The sequence below is a fragment of the Oncorhynchus keta genome, chromosome 16, assembly GCF_023373465.1.
Source record: "Oncorhynchus keta strain PuntledgeMale-10-30-2019 chromosome 16, Oket_V2, whole genome shotgun sequence".
NCBI classification, from domain to species: domain Eukaryota; kingdom Metazoa; phylum Chordata; class Actinopteri; order Salmoniformes; family Salmonidae; genus Oncorhynchus; species Oncorhynchus keta.
Window position 1 is genome coordinate 6,053,936 of NC_068436.1, and position 20,008 is coordinate 6,073,943.

At 43.1% G+C, this 20,008-nt stretch overlaps 1 pseudogene; it reads right to left on the bottom strand.

The window, feature by feature from the left end:
• LOC118395420 (protein FRG1-like) overlaps nt 1–20,008 on the bottom strand; it is a 40,365-nt pseudogene that overhangs the window by 4,836 nt on the left and 15,521 nt on the right.

Genomic DNA, 20,008 nt, shown 5'->3' on the forward strand with positions numbered 1-20,008 from the left:
TCTTGTCCTGTATCCAGTCCATGGAGGAAGATTGCATGATCAATTCTCCTTTCCTAGACTTCTAGGTCTCTGGCTTAGTAAGCCTTTCTTTGTTCACGCGTTGTCCTGCAAGTTCACCTTGGGATCTATATGCTTGGAAAATATTGCCTAATGCTTGCTTGTATATCTTTATATTCATTATCTTTATGGAGTCGTATAAACATTTTAATAGGTTAATTGCTTACTCGCGTGTGCTGTGTACTGTATATTCACATAATACATATTATCAATATATATTACTGGCCATTATAGCTTCATGCCCTAGTGTCCTTTTCTTTCTCCTCAGTGATGGATAAAAGTTGTGGATGGATTTCTACCCTATTGCTTTGTCCTGCCAGATCAGGGGCCATTTATGAAAGGAAGCTAGTTAATCATACCGAGAAACACACTCCGTAAGGATGTGACCATCACAGGTTCTCACAACTTTAGGGAAAGATAAGGGGGGGTCTGTCAATTTCAAGGACAGGCTGATGCAAATGTAAACCACACCTCTGTGTGCAATCATTGGGCATTGGGATAGCAAATAAATTCCCTAGGCTCACATACAGTGGGGCAAAAAAGTATTTAGTCAGCCACCAATTGTGCAAGTTCTCCCACTTAAAGATGAGAGAGGCCTCTAATTTTCATCATAGGTACACTTCAACTATGACAGACAAAATGAGAAAAAAAATCCAGAATAAAATCACATTGTAGGATTTTTAATGAATTAATTAGCAAATTATGGTGGAAAATAAGTATTTGGTCAATGACAAAAGTTTCTCTCAATACTTTGTTATATACCCTTTGTTGGCAATGACAGAGGTCAAACGTTTTCTGTAAGTCTTCACAAGGTTTTCACACACTGTTGCTGGTATTTTGGCCCATTCCTCCATGCAGATCTCCTCTAGAGCAGTGATGTTTTGGGGCTGTTGCTGGGCAACACGGACTTTCAACTCCCTCCAAAGATTTTCTAAGGGGTTGAGATCTGGAGACGGGCTAGGCCACTCCAGGACCTTGAAATGCTTCTTACGAAGCCACTCCTTCGTTGCCCGGGTGGTGTGTTTGGGATCATTGTCATGCTGAAAGACCCAGCCACATTTAATCTTCAATGCCCTTGCTGATGGAAGGAGGTTTTCACTCAAAGTCTCACAATACATGGCCCCATTCATTATTTCCTTTACACGGATCAGTCGTCCTGGTCCCTTTGCAGAAAAACAGCCCCAAAGCATGATGTTTCCACCCCCATGCTTCACAGTAGGTATGGTGTTCTTTGCATGCAACTCAGCATTCTTTGTCCTCCAAACACAACGAGTTGAGTTTTTAACAAAAAGTTTTATTTTGGTTACATCTGACTATATGACATTCTCCCAATCTTCTACTGGATCATCCAAATGCTCTCTAGCAAACTTCAGACGGGTACTGGCTTAAGCAGGGGGACACGTCTGGCACTGCAGGATTTGAGTCACTGGCGGCGTAGTGTGTTACTGATGGTAGGCTTTGTTACTTTGGTCCCAGCTCTCTGCAGGTCATTCACTAGGTCCCCCCGTGTGGTTCTGGGATTTTTGCTCACCATTCTTGTGATCATTTTGACCCCACGGGGTGAGATCTTGCGTGGATCGAGGGAGATTATCAGTGGTCTTGTATGTCTTCCATTTCCTAATAATTGCTCCCACAGTTGATTTCTTCAAACCAAGCTGCTTACCTATTGCAGATTCAGTCTTCCCAGCCTGGTGCAGGTCTACAATTTTGTTTCTGGTGTCCTTTGACAGCTCTTTGGTCTTGGCCATAGTGGAGTTTGGAGTGTGACTGTTTGAGGTTGTGGACAGGTGTCTTTTATACTGATAACAAGTTCAAACAGGTGCCATTAATACAGGTAACGAGTGGAGGACAGAGGATCCTCTTGAAGAAGTTTCAGGTCTGTGAGAGCCAGAAATCTTGCTTGTTTGTAGGTGACCAAATACTTATTTTCCACCATAATTTGCAAATAAATTCATTTAAAAAATCCTACAATGTGATTTTCTGGATTTTTTTTCTCATTTTGTCTGTCATAGTTGAAGTGTACCTATGATGAAAATTACAGGCCTCTCATCTTTTTAAGTGGGAGAACTTGCACAATTGGTGGCTGACTAAATACTTTTTTGCCCCACCATGTTTCTCAGACCACAATAGTCAGACAGACAGTTTAAATTCTAATTATATTCCATCCCCTAAAGCAGGCCTATATCTCCCCGTGACCCTTGACCTTACAGAGGGCATTCACAAAGTCTCCTGCATCCAGTGACTAAGCATATTGAGGTCTTTTCTCAGCTTGAGAGGGCTAAACTATTCTAGACAGGGTTCCTTCTTACTGAAAATCCCATAAAAATGCAGAAACATCATCTCTCTGTCCGTGTAACTCAATTTTGCTTTCATCTCATTTAAATGAGCCTGCCTCCCAAGTTAGAGCCTCACCAAGGGAATAGGAATAGTTCACGTTTTATTCTCCTGGCCGTTTTCCCTCTTTCTCCCTCTTCAATGAAAAACCGTGAGCTGAATCCCAGGTCTGCGTTTCTGTCTTTGGGGGGTGGATGGGTTTTATTGAACATTTCTCAAAACATCTGTCGCCTTAGGGCAGAGAATTTTTGCCTGAAAACTCCCATTTAGACTAGCTTGGCTAGTTAGGTTAGGTGTTCCACCCCCAAGTTGAGGCCTTTTCCCTGAGGCTCAGGGGCTGGTGTAATGGGGGTCTGGCTTGCTAGTCAGTGGGGCTAACAGTGGGGAGATGAAGCATATCGTCTGTGAGCCTGGATTCAAAGATGTGATTCAAGCACACTTTGGCAATATCCCTCTAACTTGTCATGCACGCCAACTTTGAATGGTAAACATACAATCGAAATGGTTGGTGCCGATCTTTCCCGTTCATTTTAGATTGTGGACTACACTTTTCACCTTAAACTACCCAGTGGGTCTGGATCTATTGTGGACCCTAGACACAATACCACTTGGTGGTATGAAAAATGTATATGTTGTGCTGAAGAACTATGCATTTAAGAGGCAAAGAATCACAATGACATTAGGTCAATGATACTCATTTGGATCTTGATATCCATAAACCATGAGACGAGAGAGAGCTCTTTGCCGTTACCTTGTTGCATTCTAACCCATCACAGAGCTGTGCAACACATTTCCTCAGAATATTTCATTGTCTTCCTACCTCTGCAAATGGAAGGGCACCATAAATCGTAGCGAGCACCAGATTCATATTGATGATATCCAATAACGTGCTTGAGAGGACAAAGAAATAGATTAATGCCTGGTGTGTGTGTGTGTGTGTGGAGGAGCAATTCCAGCTTCCTCGCTAAAACCATTACCCGGCAAGCTGTGCAGAAATGAATGTCCTAATAGCTTCTGGAACAACATAGTAGTTCAGTTCTCCCTTTCATTTTCCGTGTCCACTCTCTCAGAGTGTGATTTCAAATTGATTTAGAACGAAACGCTAAATCCTATACCGTTTAGGACAAAATTGGTTTAGATTTCAAAACGCTTGGTACCGCACGCAGGCAGCCATCGAATGCGGTGGTCATCGAAAAAGCAAGAAAATAAAGTTGGAAGAAACAATTAGTGAACCCCCCAATCTCCACAATGACACAAAAAATTCCCGGCCACTTTGCCAGGCTAATGGAATGTGACGTCCATTACGGCTCTTTGGTTTCCTCACTTCGTATTGGAATTAGAATGGAGCATGAGAAAACTGGGCTTCATGGGGGAGATTTTCTTCCATTCTCTTCTGGGACTCATTAATTCCAGACGATTACCAGCTCCATTTGCTCTGTCTATAATGCCGAAAAACAGAATCCAACACAGACCCCAAAAAGTGTATTTACATTTTTTTGGTGATATCAAATTGATACTTACAGTCTTGGAAATCACTGCAATTCTCTTACAGACTCCGGTGAGAAGGCCATGCATCCTCTGAAACACGACCCCGCCAAGCCGCACTGCTCGCTTAACATGGAAGCCAGCCGCACCAATATGTAGGAGGAAACACTGTACAGCTGGCGACCAAAGTCAGCATGCATGCGCCCGGCTGCCACAAGTCGCTAGAGCGCGATGGGACAAGGACATCCCAGGCGGCCAAACCCTCCCCTAACCCGGATGACGCTGGGCCAATTGTGCGCTGCCTCATGAGTCTCCCGGTCGCGGTCGGCCCCCGACACAGCCCGGGATCAAACCCGGATCTGTAGACCGCTGCGCCACTCGGGAGGCCCCGATGCAGACAATTCAAGTAAATGCAAGTGACATGCTGGGCAGGCTTGCATTTCAAAAACGACTTTATAAGAGGGAACAATCAACAGGACCACTTTATATTTCTCTCTCTCCTTCATTTCAATCTTGTCAGTTCGAATTGCAAAGTGAAATCATTTAAGAATTTACAGCCATTTTAGAGTGACTCATTCTGACAACTTGAGTGAAGTTGCCATCTAAACGGTTGCACAAGACACCACACCGTCTTGACTTAAGCAGATTAAGTTCACAAAACAATGTGTGCTCAAGCTATCAGTTGCGCGACCATACCTTACAATAACCAACATTTATGATAATCATAATGTATGATGATAATAAGTAAATCAAGTTCCAATTGAAACTACGGTCCCATTAGTTTTTTTTTTTGAGACATGAAGATGCCTTTAGTTTAGTGGGCCAACCTGTTGAGTTGTGCAGACCACCCAAGTTGGTAACATTGGTGCAAGTCACTTGAATCACAGTTGATTTCAGCAGCTGAGCTGCTAGTGATGCGACAGAGATGAGGGGATTCAAGAAGTGTTTTGGCGATAGCTTGCCAAACTACCTTCTCAAAGCTCCTGCAACATCTGGCTGACATTTAACTGTGTCTGTGGTTACTAGCCTGGCTCCACAGCTACACCAGTGGAAGAAGGCAGAGGGTGATGATGAATGGCACATTCGGCCACTTCTGGTGTGCCACAAGAGGGCGTTGTCTCACCATATCCGTTTATCCTTCACATGTCCAACCGAAAAGTTCAGTGACACTGGGTATGCTGATGATGTAGGGCTGTCCCGAGCCATATACAACTAACCAGCATCCAGGAGGACTTTTCCAGGCAAAAGCAGCTGGAAGAGTGGGCCACATCCAACAACCTGCTCCTAAATGGAAAAAAAGTCTGTGGAAATTCAGATATGTTATTATTGAGACCATCCACAACCCGCATCACTAATCCTAGAAGGACAGGAAGTACCAGTGGTAACAACAACTAAATATATCAGTTTTCATCTAGACTCTAACCTCAGTGGTGACACACATGTGGAGCAGTCAGTGAGGAAGGCCTCAAAATGCCTGCACTTTTTGAATGGTCTTGCCAGAAATGGCCTACCCACTGAAGATCTGGTCAGTCTATACTATACTGGTCAGACCTTGTCTGGAAAACGGTGGAGTGCTGTTAGTTGGATGCAGTAAAAAGCAGCAGGCCCAACTAGACAGGGTGCAGAGGAGGGCCTTGAGGATCATCTCCAGAATTGGAGCAGTCCAACCACAGCTCCCCTCGCAGTGCATCTGGCAAGGAACATGCACACTCTCGAACAACCCCTGCATGACCCGCTCCCTCTAAGGGAGGTGACTGCACCACCAGGCTGCTGAGAAAGACAGTCCTGTGTTACTGGCCGTATTATAAAACAACAAAAACACCACTCTACCCACTGCTGTCAGACTGTACAATAACTTTAGCTCTTACAGACCTAATCTTAACCATTCAGTTTGACCACCATGAAAATAAATGTCAAATATATATATATGCGCACACACACACACACACACAGTGGGGAGAACAAGTATTTGATAACCTGCAAAATCAGCAGTGTTTCCTACTTACAAAGTATGTAGACGTCTGTAATTTTGATCATAGGTACACTTCAACTGTGAGAGACGGAATCTAAAACAAAAATCCAGAAAATCACATTGTATGATTTTTAAGTAATTAATTAGCATTTTATTGCATGACATAAGTATTTGATCACCTACTAACCAGTAAGAATTCCGGCTCTCACAGACCTGTTAGTTTTTCTTTAAGAAGCCCTCCTGTTCTCCACTCATTACCTGTATTAACTGCACCTGTTTGAACTTGTTACCTGTATAAAAGACACCTGTCCACACAATCAATCAAACAGAATCCAACCACTCCACAATGGCCAAGACCAGAGAGCTGTGTAAGGACATCAGGGATAAAATTGTAGACCTGCACAAGGCAGGGATGGGCTACAGGACAATAGGCAAGCAGCTTGGTGAGAAGGCAACAACTGTTGGTGCAATTATTAGAAAATGGAAGAAGTTCAAGATGACGGTCAATCATCCTCGGTCTGGGGCTCCATGCAAAATCTCACCTCGTGGGGAATCAATGATCATGAGGAAGGTGAGGGATCAGCCCAGAACTACACGGCAGCACCTGGTCAGGAATGGGAGAAGGTCATGTGGTCTGATGAGACAAAAATAGAGCTTTTTGGTCTAAACTCCACTCGCCGTATTTGGAGGAAGAAGAAGGATGAGTACAACTGTTACGAATCCCTTTTGGCCCGACAGTCTAGGGGGGATGGTAATGAGACCCGTAACATAACTCATGCAAATTATTATTGTGACAAAGTAAAAGTGTGAACGAAATAACCACGACAACAGAAATCTACCGTCAAACTCCAGGTTTATTTATAAACACACGGTAATGGGGGGAGCAGGAAAAGGGGCTGAGCTGGACCCAAGGAAAGAAACAATAAGTATTCAAAAACACCCCTAAGCTAGACTAGCCTACTTTAACAACAGCTAACTAACTAACCAAAAATACAGTGGGTGGTCCGCCCAGTTCTAACTAGTGTATTTAACAAAGTTCACCTACGGGTAGTGTATGCCCATGGGCGACTTGTCTTGGTTTCCCCCTTTTCCCACCAGCATCAAACAAACACCATAACCAAAAACAATACTCACAGGTGCTATGAGGTGCTTAAACAAAAGAGAGGTTAAGACACAAAGCGAGAGTGAAACACAGAGACCTACAAACATGGCATTTACAGAGAGATTGAGCTCTAGAACAAACACATGATGGGGTTTTTAAACCATGGGGAAGGAACTGTGATAGGGTAGGAAATAGGAGGAGGTGTGTCTTCTGATTGATGATTGATTGTTGACTGATTGGGGAGTGATGATTTTCACCTGTGAGGGGAGAAGGAGAGAAAAGAAACACACACACAGGATACACACACACACAGGATAACTGTATCCGTAACAACAACCAAGAACACCATCCCAATCGTGAAGCATGGAGGTGGAAACATCATTCTTTGGGGATGCTTTTCTGCAAAGGGGACAGGACGACTGCACCGTATTGAGGGGAGAATGGATGTATTGCGAGATCTTGGCCAACAACCTCCTTCCCTCAGTAAGAGCATTGAAGATGGGTCGTGGCTGGGTCTTCCAGCATGACAACGGCCCGAAACACACAGCCAGGGCAACTAAGGAGTGGCTCCGTAAGAAGCATCTCAAGGTCCTGGAATGGCCTAGCCAGTCTCCAGACTTGAACCCAATAGAAAATCTTTGGAGGGAGCTGAAAGTCCGTATTGCCCAGTGACAGCCCCGAAACCTGAAGGATCTGGAGAAGGTCTGTATGGAGGAGTGGGCCAAAATCCCTGCTGCAGTGTGTGCAAACCTGGTCAAGAACTACAGGAAACGTATGATCTCTGTAATTGCAAACAAAAGTTCCTGTACCAAATATTAAGTTCTGCTTTTCTGATGTATCAAATACTTATGTCATGAAATAAAATGCAAATGAATTACTTAAAAATAATACAATATGATTTCCTCGATTTTTGTTTTAGATTCCGTCTCTCACGGTTGAAGTGTACCCATGATGAAAATTAATTATTTCTAATCGTTCCTGATGTGTGGAGACATTTCACTGCAGCGAATGTAGAAGGAAAAGCTGTGTACATTTGCAAATACTGTCTTATGTGAAGAATGCAACAAAGATGCAGAATCATCTGGCCAAGTGCATAAAGTTTCCTCAGTGCTCACAACAAGCAACCTCTGACAAAAGTCCCTCTACTTCTAATCAAAGTGAAAATGATGAATCAGACACCTTGTCGATATTAACAGCTCATGGTCCTCCTGGAATCAGAAGTTTTTTTTAACTCAATAGCGAACGTAGTCAGAAATGCTGGGGAATGTCTTGCTCGAGCTGTGTATGCAACTGGTTCACCTCTGATTCTCAAAGGCAATGTGTATTGAAGTGTAATGTTCTTCGCCCAGCATACACCCCTCCAACCAGACATGCTTTATCTACTCATTTGCTAGATACAGAGTTCAGAGTTCAAGTGAAGGTCAAGAAAATCAGAGAAAGCAGACCGTATTGCAATCATCTCTGATGGGTGGTCGAATGTCCGTGGGCAAGGAATAACTAACTATATCATCTCCACCCCTCAACCAGTATTCTACAAGAGCAAAACAAGGGACAACAGACACACCGGTCTCTACATTGCAGAAAGCAGTCATCAATGACTTTGGACAACAGAAGGTATTTGCACTGGTGACAGACAATGCTGCGAACATAAAGGCTGCTTGGTCTAAAGTGGAGTCCTACCCTCACTTCACACCCAATGGCTGTGCTGCTCATGCATTGAATCTGCTTCTCAAGGACATTATGGCACTGAAAACAATGGATACACTCTACAAGATAGCCAAGAAAATGGTTAGGTATGTGAAGGGTCATCAAGTTATAGCAGCAATCTACCTCACTAAGTGAGAAGAATAAGAGCACCACATTGAATCTGCCCATCAACACCCGTTGGGGTGGGGTTGTCATCATGTTTGGCAGTTCCCATGAGGGGAAGGAGTCTCTCCAAGAAATTGCCATATCACAGTCTGCCGATATGGACAGCCCCACCAAGAGGATCCCCCCTTGATGATGTATTTTGGGAGAGAGTGGTAAGCAGCCTGAAACCTATAGCAGTAGCCATTGCACAGATTTAGGGAGACAATGCCATCCTGTCTGATGTTCAGACCCTGCTTGCAGATGTAAGAGAAGAAATTCATACTGCCATGCCCACTTCACTGTTGCTCCAAGCAGAGGAAACTGCAGTTCTGAAATAAATCAAAAAGTGTGAACACTTCTGCGTGAAGCCCATACATGCCGCAGCGTACATGTTGGACCCCAAGTATGCTGGCAAGAGCACCCTGTCTGGTGCAGAGATCAACAAGCCATATGGTGTCATCACTACCGTGTCTCGCCACCTTGGGCTGGATGAGGGCAAGGTACTTGGCAGTCGGGCGAAGTATACTTCCAAGCAAGGGCTTTGGGATGGAGATGCAATATGGCAGTTGTGCCAACATATCTCATCAGCCACCTAGCGGGAGGGACGTTGTGGATCTGAGGGTCTTTCCCCTGTTGCCTCCATCATCATACAAATCAGAGCGCAACTGGTCCTTGTTTGGGAACACACACACCAAAGAACACAACAGGCTGACCAATACAAGGGTTGAAAAATCGGTGGCCATTCAAGCAAATTTGAGGCTTTTTGAGCCTGACAACAAGCCATCCTCAACCAGGTTGGAAAATGACAGTGAAAGATGAGGCCTCAGAGTCTGATGTTCAGAGGTGGACATTGAGGAAGTCCAGGGAGAAGACATGGAAGCCTGAGAGGAAGACAACCAAAGCTTTAGTTTCTAGATTATCATTATACAGATGTCTGTTGAAAACATTTTTTGGGAGATGCGATGGATCATTGGGAATCATTCAATATTTCCTTTCTTTTGTTGTTCAGTGAAATCATCCCATGTGAAGAGTCAAATCATTTAATTAAAGTTCAATTCGTGACTAAATAGTTGTATTATTTCTATTGGAATGATTTAATAATTTGAAATGATGTCTACTTATGATAAGGTAAAAGGTTTATGTTTGTCTCCATATGATATGGTAAATATATCCAATGCAAAAAAAACATCTACATTTAAAATGGTATTAATTTGCATATATTTTTTTGTTAATTCCCAAATATTCCTGTTAATTACCACCTCTGAATATTCCCCAAAATGTGCAACCCTACTCAGTACTGTCTTGTACCCCAAAGATTTGTGTTAGGGGTAAATCCATTTAAACAAAACTTTCCATACATGTTTACCCATGGAAACATTTATCAGAAAGTGACTTTTTGAACCTGAATGCCAAAACATTCAGGAGATAAAGGGGCTCAAAGTTGACACGTTGCACATCCCACCATACCATGAGACATCCATGTCTTCATCACTGGAAAAGAAAAACGGTTCATTTAAAAGCTGTCAAACGATTACAAAAAAAGTTACTTTCTGAGCACTTCTACAAAGGGCAAATACGTATGGAAGGTTTACTTTAAATCAAAAGGGGTGCTGTCAAAAAAAAAAAATTTCCACTACGTTCAACCTCCCTCCCTGCCCCCTGGTAACAGGTGGAGCAGGAGAGTGAGAGCTGTAACAGGGACTCGACCCCCAGCTCATGCGGTGCAGAGGTGAAAGCCTAACGGACTGTACCACAAAAGCCTCTGGGTTGAGGCAGTACAACGCTCCCATACGCCACTTACTCAAGCATAACATTCTGATCATGCCCCACACACACATCACCAACACTTCAAAATGAACCCTATCGACTCAATGACGTAACAAATGGGAAAAGGTCTCTCGAAACACGTCCCCCTGTCCAATCAAGTAGCAAAACAACCTAGTATGGCATACAGCAAATTGTGTGCATCATCATCATGCATTAATGACAAAACACATAACACCCTACTCCCTATATTATTGTGCACTACGTTTGACCAGAGCTCTATGTGACTTGGATTAGAAGTAGTGTACTACAAAGGAAATATTGGGTGAATTTAGATAGTCTCGCACTTTTCTTACCTTGATGTGGTGCACCAACTGTGAAAAGACCAGTATCCAGGGCATGGATGTAGGAATTAGTCTGCATCTTTTTTCTTACCTTGATGTGGTGCACCAACTGTGAAAAGACCAGTATCCAGGGCATGGATGTAGGAATTAGTCTGCATCTTTTTTCTTACCTTGATGTGGTGCACCAACTGTGAAAAGACCAGTATCCAGGGCATGGATGTAGGAATTAGTCTGCATCTCTATTGCAACCGTTCCTGAAATCTCCCCAAAGCCACTGATACACCACCATCCACCTAGAAAGCAGAAAAAAACATGATTGTTTGCTACTTTGTGAAGTATCATAAGAACCCTTTTCAACTAGCTAGCTACCAAGAATGACCAGCAAACAACACCCACAATATCCGGTTTATCTTGTGCATCGTCCCTTTTTCTCTTCTTATCCTTGTGCTTCTTCTTCTTTCTACAAGACAATTATGGATCAACATTAGCAAGGTCAAATTGGGAAAAAGGAAAATAGCAAACAGTTATCTAGCTAACATTAGCCAGTAACTAACTGTTAATGCCTGGTCAGAGTCGATGAACGATAGCTAGTTTGACAGCGTTATTAGCCAGCTTGATTCGCCATCTTCCACACAAACAAATATTGAATTCGATGTGGAGGAATAAACTCACCCCTTGTTAAGTCCTTTCAAAACAAGTTTTGTTATTTTCACTTTGGAATAGTCAGCCATATCTTCAGATTATGGGAAACTAGCTAGCCACCAAGCTAACAACATAAACAAACGAAAACAACATGCGAGTACGGTGGCTGTCGAGGTAAAAACAAATATCAGTTACCAAACGAGCGACATCTGTTCTTTAGAGAATATATTAACATTGTATGTGTTCATAAAATACATTGACTAATGCCTTGTTTGTTTAGCAGCATTTTTTTTTGTTCAATGTAAAAGGTGATGTGTTACTAATTATGTGTTACTAAGTGTGACAGAGTCGTACACGCTCTATATAAACTCACAGTAATTTAATGGGTAAAGGAAACCACCAACATTTCTTCTAGGTTACTATGGTCATTGGTTGCACTAATTGCACTGTTTGTCTACATAACCTGGTTCAAGCATTCATGACATTACCCTGAAGAAGGCACAGTGATGCCAAAACGTTTGTGGTTTACCCAATACATTACGCTGAGATTATATAGAGGGTTTGTGACTATTTTCTATAGCCTACAGTTTTCTTGCTGTTTCAGTAGTCAGCACCTATACGAACATTTTTGGGTGTGCAACAGCTCATGCTTTTCACTAGACTAAGTGTGCCAGAGAATCACACACACGTGCACTTTAAACTTGCACACACTCACAATATCACCCCAACTCCACACACATCCATTCATGCCGTAGTCAAGGAGCAGCTTAAGTGGCCATGTTTAGAGTCTCTGCACAGGCTCACATAGAGTGTATCTCTGTAAACTACCCGAGCCCAGGCCAAGGCTGGCAGTGAGTGTGAGGGAAATTGACTCTCCGTCTCCTGGCTCAGAGGAGTACTGGAGTTTGGCTTTTCTCTCAATAGACTGTGTGTCTGCTGTCTCTGACCAGCAAATTACTGTAAATTACTACCCAGACATTGGTTCTGTTTTTTCATTCACCAAGACTCCTGGAGGGGCTGAAAGAGAGCATGAACACAGACCAATGCATGCACGCGCGCGCACACACACACACACACACACACACACACACACACACACACACACACACACACACACACACACACACACACACACACACACACACACACACACACACACACACTCTCTCTTATGCACACTCTCACACACTGGCACTCACACTCTCTCTTTCACACACACAAAGTATCTCTCACTCACACACACTCACACACAAATTCATTCTACTTCAACGAACACGCATATGTGTGCTGCTCAACATCACACAATGCGCCAGAAACGTGAAACACTGACTCCACCGACTGCTAACAGGTACATGGCATGTGTCAAATTCCTGCACCAATTCCTCCCAGAGTCTTCATTGAAACAACCAACATGTGAGCCATAGCAAGTATCGACCTAGGTGAGAGGGGTGCACTCAAATTAAGGTTTATACTAATGGCACCCCATTAAGGAAGAATAGGCCAATCAGGAAGCCTGTGACAGGAGGTAATAAATCATTGGATGACAGTGTCAAGAAGTAAAATTAATGAGACAGAAGCCTGCCCTTTGTGGTGAAGCAAAGCGCTACCAGGCAGCGGTGTTTCTCAGAGCTGAAAAGTCACACACACAAAGTGGAGAGACTCAGATGATGTGGGATCACTGAAGTCAATTAAATGCTTTCAGTGATGATAAATGGTCATTTTAGAGAGTTGTATAACTTACGATCAATCAATCAAATGTATTTTATCAGCAGTTGTCAAAGTACTTTAAAGATACCCAGCCTAAAATCCCAAAGAGCAAGCAATGCAGAGTCAGAAGCACAGTGTCGAGGAAAACTCCCTAGAAGGCAGGAAGCTATAAGAAACCTAGAGAGAAACCAGGCTCCAAGGGTTGGCCAATCTTCTTCTGGCTGTACTGGGTATAGATTTAAGACAAATCACATATTTTGTTTCAAACTACTCTACTCTATCATATTAGCTAGTATAGCCATCATACCAGTTACTAGTGATCTGCAAGGACATGCCAGGGTGCAAGCAATATGGTGGAATTCCCTCACACCCTTCCACTTACCTATAGTTTGGAAGGAAATTAAGACATTTGATTGGATCACAGCCCAGTAACATTTCTCAAATGGGAAGATTGTAGTGAATGTTCTCTGGATGTGAGACTTAAAAATGATTCAGATATATTGCAGTGATAACAAAATGTGGTTATAAACATTACTGCTTTTGAAAATGTTTGCAATGTGTTTGAGTAAGTGGAGCGAGTAATCCCAAATCAATTTGCAAACATGAAAGTTAGTCTTGTTTTCATAAATATTTTTTGACAATTAGAGTCATTTGCGAGTGTGAACCAAATGAGAATCAAGATTTAAGCCTCAATTAGCCGAACGCTCGGACAAAACTAAAGATGTCGCTGGATGGAAAGAGAAGTCACTGCATCTTAGATTTGACTGGTTTTGACAAAGTTATTCAATCGGTTTCAAGCAAATACACAACTGAAGACGCTCTCTGTGGAGGTTTAGATTGACTGGGTCCCAAATGGTACAGTGTTCCCTTTGTAGTGCACTTCTTTTGACTAGGGCCTATAGGGCTCTGGTCAAAACTAGAGCATTACAAAGGGAGTAGTGTGCATTTCGGACTCTTGGTAATTGAGCTCTGTGATGTTCCCTTTCTGTCCTTAAAATGCATTTGATCTAATAAGTCCTCCTGCTCCATTAGCTGCCTTTCAGCTGTGAAGGAAAATTCATCGTCCTTTATGTGGCCAAGACCCAAAACAAGGATAACAAAAAAATTGCTTTAGGAAATAGTGTTTCAGAGAGAAGAGATGTTTGTGGCATTTTAGTTTGACTTCCAAGCGTGAAGGGATTGTGAAAGTAAACTATGACAAACCATTGAAAGTTAATGTCAAAGTGCACGCACGGGCATGAGCACCCACAAATATACACACGCACGCACCACAGTAAACTATGAACCCTATGATGGTGGCTATGCACACAGTGAGTAGTTAAACGCAGAGGAAAGCAATCCCATTTGTAAAATGATGAGATTGACCAGAGGTGTTCCTAAATTACAGCTATCCAGTAAAAAGCCTCTAGAGGACTGAGTGTTCCGTCAGATAACGGCAGACAGTTCGAGACGTCTCAATTGATAGGAACTGACATGCAAACACTCCCCTCTCTCTCCTTCTCTCCCTCTACCGCTCTCTCTCCCTCCTTGTTCCACTCCTTCTCTCCCTCCGTTCCTTTCCCCCAAACCATTAGCACTACAGTCCCTCAACTCCTGTTCAGTCTGCCTTGCAAACATAAGTGCCATCTACTCTCCCCCGCAACCACCTCCCTCCCTCCTCTCTCTCTCCGCTGTCACTCAAACCCTTCCTGTGAGGACTCGGGTGATTCAGGGTGAAGTGACTGACAGCGACCGAGCAGGTATCCCTGACTCCCTGTTAAGTGACGGCGTGCAGTTACGCTCCCCTATGGGCCCCTCTCACTTTGTCAATGTCACCGTGCCCCGCTGACGGCTGCTCTTCAGGGATTACCAACTCCTGTAGCGCTCTTTAATGTGGGTGACATTGGTGAGACGGAGAGAGCTTGAGTAACAGATTCTTAAGATGTGGTCCCGAGGGGCCCACTTAGTTAAAAAAAAAAATGACACAGTGATGTCATCTCCTGGCCGGATGGTGGTGGTGGTGGTGGAGGGGTGTCTTTGTCATTTGAGAGGGGCGTAACCCCTGGCCTGATTATTATAGTAGCTGTTGGGGATTTCCCAACCTATGGATACATGGCCCAGTCCAAAAACAACCCTTAGCCTCTAAATCAAAGGCACTTTCTGTAGACCTGAAAAAAAGTGTGTGATTATTCCCACAATATGGTAGTAGCTTCACCTTGCACTCTTTGGTAGTTTGGCCCACTAAGATGTACATGCTAAAATCGCCACTGCTTAAATTGGACAGATTTTGGTCAGAGATAGCCCACTAGGTACGTGTTCAACTATTTCAACTATTTATCTATTTTTGATTTACATTTGGTTGAGTTGTCAACTAATGTGAATTCAACATTAAATAAATAAAACAATTTGCCAGGTCATTGGATTTAGGTTAAAAGTTGGGCATAAAAATGGATATTCCCTTATGTTAACTTTTTTCATGTCCAATCATTTTCCCACGTTGATTCAACGTCCTCGCAGAGATTTTTTGGGGGGTGTTGAAATGAACTGGAAACATAGCTTCGCCTCTCTCTGTCAGTACCAAGCCTTCCAAAAAGATAGAAGAGGACAGCAACACAAGGGTGGACCCTCAACCACAGACTCTATGGGTTGGTCTCCCAGACACAGAGGAAGCCTAGTCCTAGACTAAAATGAATGTTCAATGGAGATTCACCACTAAAAATAATTCATCTGTGTCTGGGAAATGGGCAATATAAGCATAGCAAGCTGTTAACCATGCGGCAAGTTATTGACTTGTGTTGTGTTAGTGTAAATTCACTTCTGCAAATGAGAGTGCAATGGAACAAAAAAAAAACTCCAGAAATACACACCTGTTCAAAAGTTTGGGGGTCACTTAGAAATGTTTTTTTTTTGTCCATTAAAATAACATCAAATTGATCAGAAATACAGTGTAGACATTGTTAATGTTGTAAATGACTATTGTAGCTGGAAACAGCTGTGTCACGTTCTGACCTTAGTTTCTTTGTTTTGTCTTTGTTTTGTATGGTCAGGGCGTGAGTTGGGGCGGGCAGTCTGTCTGTTTTTCTATGTCGGTTTCTGTGTTCGGCCTAGTATGGTTCTCAATCAGAGGCAGGTGTCCTTAGTTGTCTCTGATTGAGAATCATACTTTAGGTAGCCTTTTTCCACCTGTGTATCGTGGGTGTTTATTTTCTGTCTTTGTGTATGTCGCCAGACATGACTGTTTTGGTTTTTGTTCGTTCAAGTTATTGTTTTTGTATTTCAGTGTTCAGTTTTGATTCATTAAATATTACATCATGAACACTTACCATGCTGCAAATTGGTCCTCCGATCCTTCTCGCTACTCCTCCTTAGAAGAGGAGGACGAGATCCATTACAGGCTGATTCTTTATGGAATGTCTACAAAGGCGTACAGACGCCCATTATCAGCAACCGTCACTCCTGTGTTACAATGGCATGTTGTGTTAGCTAATCCAAGTGTTTTCATTTTAAAAGGCTAATTGATCATTAGAAAACCCCTTTGCAATTATGTTCGTATAGCTGAAAACTGTTGTTCTAATTAAAGAAGCAATAAAACTGGCCTTCTTTAGACTAGTTGAGTATCTGGAGCATCAGCACTCCTTTTTCTATTCTGGTTAGAGTCAGTTTGCGCTGTTCTGTGAAGGGAGTAGTACACAGCATTGTATGAGATCTTCAGTTTCTTGGCAATTTCTTGCATGGAATAGCTTTCTTTCTCAGAATAAGAATAGACTGACGAGTTTTCAGAAGAAAGTTATTTGTTTCTGGCCATTTTGAGCCTGTAATCGAACCCACAAATGCTGATGCTCCAGATACTCAACTAGTTTAAAGAAGGCCAGTTTTATTGCTTCTTTAATCAGAACAGATGTCAGCTGTACTAACATAATTGCAAAAGGGTTTTCTAATGATCAATTAGCCTTTTAAAATGATAAACTTGAATTAGCTAACACAACGTGCCATTGGAAGACAGGAGTGACGGTTGCTGATAATGGGCCTCTGTAGATATTCCATTAAATATCAGCCGTTTCCAGCTGCAATAGTCATTTACAACGTTAACAATGTCGACACTGTATTTCTGATCAATTTGATGTTATTTTAATGGACAAAAAAATAAGCTTTTCTTTCAAAAACAAGGACATTTTTAAGTGACCCCGAACGTTTGAACGGTAGTGTACATTTAGTTCAAGCTTCACTAAGCTCAAACAAAGCTAGCACTTTGTGTGTGGCCCCATGATGTCTGTGGGCCCTGCATTTCCAATTCTGTTTCAAGATAGAAGAGAGCGCAAATAAAAAGCTAATTAACGTTAAACTGAAGATGTGCTGTGCTGTATACTCCCAAGTGGAAAAACAGATTAACTCAGGAAGAAAAAGTGGTTCAGACGATAAAAGAAGTAAGAAGCAGTCCAGGGACTAGTGTTTTGGAGCGAGTAGAGTACTCCTCTCATGGTGTGCTGGACTGTGGCATTACCTGACTTCATGGGGCTGTACTTCTGGAAATTGACTACAGTCTCTAGTCATTTGTGGGGCTTATGGCAATTTGGCCTCAGGCTATGGAAGATGGGAGATCAGAAAATGGATAAACAGCCGTGAAATGTCCTTTCAGGACCTTGTTGAAGGTAACAGATAACCCATTTCCGCTTTGTTTCTCTCCCCACCCTTCCTTTTTTCCGCCTGTATTTTTCTTGACGCTCACTCGGAGCGTAGGGAGGACGAGAGACTGCACTCTCTGGGGACGAGTGTCGCTATCGACGCCGCAGGGTGGAAAACAGAGGTAACCACTTTATGGGTTCCATGTGAAGAGGTCAGATGTTGGTGATAGGGGAAAAAAACAGTAGTAATTCCCATAAGGCCAAGTGAGAGACAAGTCAACGGTGGTCTCACTTCGCTAGACATGCCATTTCACGGTGGCGCACCTGACAAAGCCATTTCAAACAATGGACTTGATGGAGAACTGACATATGAATGGCTGACAAACAAAGGTCCGTGGTGAAAATTGTAATCATCAAAATGGCTCCATCCATGGTAATGTAAAACAGGGTCGCTCCTAATTTTAAGGGTTCCTACACAAGGACTTCATTACACATTCATCATTCCAACATTATACATTCATGACAGTAGCCTACGTCAGTATTTCATAACTACTCTCATTCTAGGTGACCAAATGAGGGTGGCTCATTTCATTAATGCTTTTGACAACAAATGCACACCGATAATTGCAGTAGTAGTGACATTGATGTACAAAAATATTAGTTCCTCATATTAGTGGTTTGGAGAAAAACAGTGATTTGAGAAAATCCTTTTACAACCGTCTTCCCCGATTCCATATAGTACCACGGACCACGGTTAAATTTAGGCCTGTAGCTGGCTCTCTGTAATTACAAACTGTGCAGTGGACATTGAAGAAACCAGTCATTTTGGTGTCCAGTTTAAAGTAATGTCTTCCCTTCTCTTTGTCAGAGTACACTAATACTCCATTGGCCACACTAGTGACACTCTGGTTTCTCGCAGGTTACCCTGCGGTAGATGTCCGACAGTACGCATGCATACAAACAGACAGACAGGCCCACACTCCCCAGGTACACCTCAGCATGCCTTCTCCCTGGCAGGTGCTCGCTGTGTGGGGACTCTGAATGCCGTTGGCACACACTCCTGTTCCTGCTACACAACCCCCTCACCCTCTGTCACTCTCTCCTTCCCACCCTTGTTCCACTCGTCTTATGCTGGTCCCTCGACCCTTTCATCCTTCCAGACCTAAAGGTTGTGCTTCATCAGTTGTGAATGTTAAAGTGATTCATTTAGCAGCCAAATGGGTCTTGTTGCTGCTGGGCCAATGAGATTAGGCTGTAGAGTCCAGTCAAAGTGTGTGTGTGTGTGTGTGTGTGTGTGTGTGTGTGTGTGTGTGTGTGTGTGTGTGTGTGTGTGTGTGTGTGTGTGTGTGAGAGAGAGAGAGTGCATGTTTGCGTGTGTCTGTGTGTGTTTAAAATTCAGTTTCAATATTTTATCATAGTCTACCGTCACCCCTCTCTGTCACATGCCAACACTAGGGGGCAGTGCCACCTCATAGATACTGTACGTACTAACCACTAAGGGCAGTGCTATCTGAGTTCCTTGGGATGTCTCTACCCTAAACCCTAAATTTAAGCCTTACCCTTACCTTAACCATAACCATAACCACGTCTTACCTAACCCTCACCTTAACCATTTTACAATTCTACTTCAATGGGGTAGGGATGTCTCAAATCAAATCAAATGTATTTATATAGCCCTTCGTACATCAGCTGATATCTCAAAGTGCTGTACAGAAACCCAGCCTAAAACCCCAAACAGCAAGCAATGCAGGTGTAGAAGCACGATGGCTAGGAAAAACTCCCTAGAAAGGCCAAAACCTAGGAAGAAACCTAGAGAGGAACCAGGCTATGTGGGGTGGCCAGTCATCTTCTGGCTGTGCCGGGTGGAGATTATAACAGAACACGGCCAAGATGTTCAAATGTTCATAAATGACCAGTATGGTTGAATAATAATAAGGCAGAACAGTTGAAACTGTAGCAGCAGCACGGTCAGGTGGACTGGGGACAGCAAGGAGTCATCATGTCAGGTAGTCCTGGGGCATGGTCCTAGGGCTCAGGTCCTCCAAGAGAGAGAAAGAAAGAGAGAATTAGAGAGAGCATATGTGGGGTGGCCAGTCCTCTTCTGGCTGTGCCGGGTGGAGATTATAACAGAACATGGCCAAGATGTTCA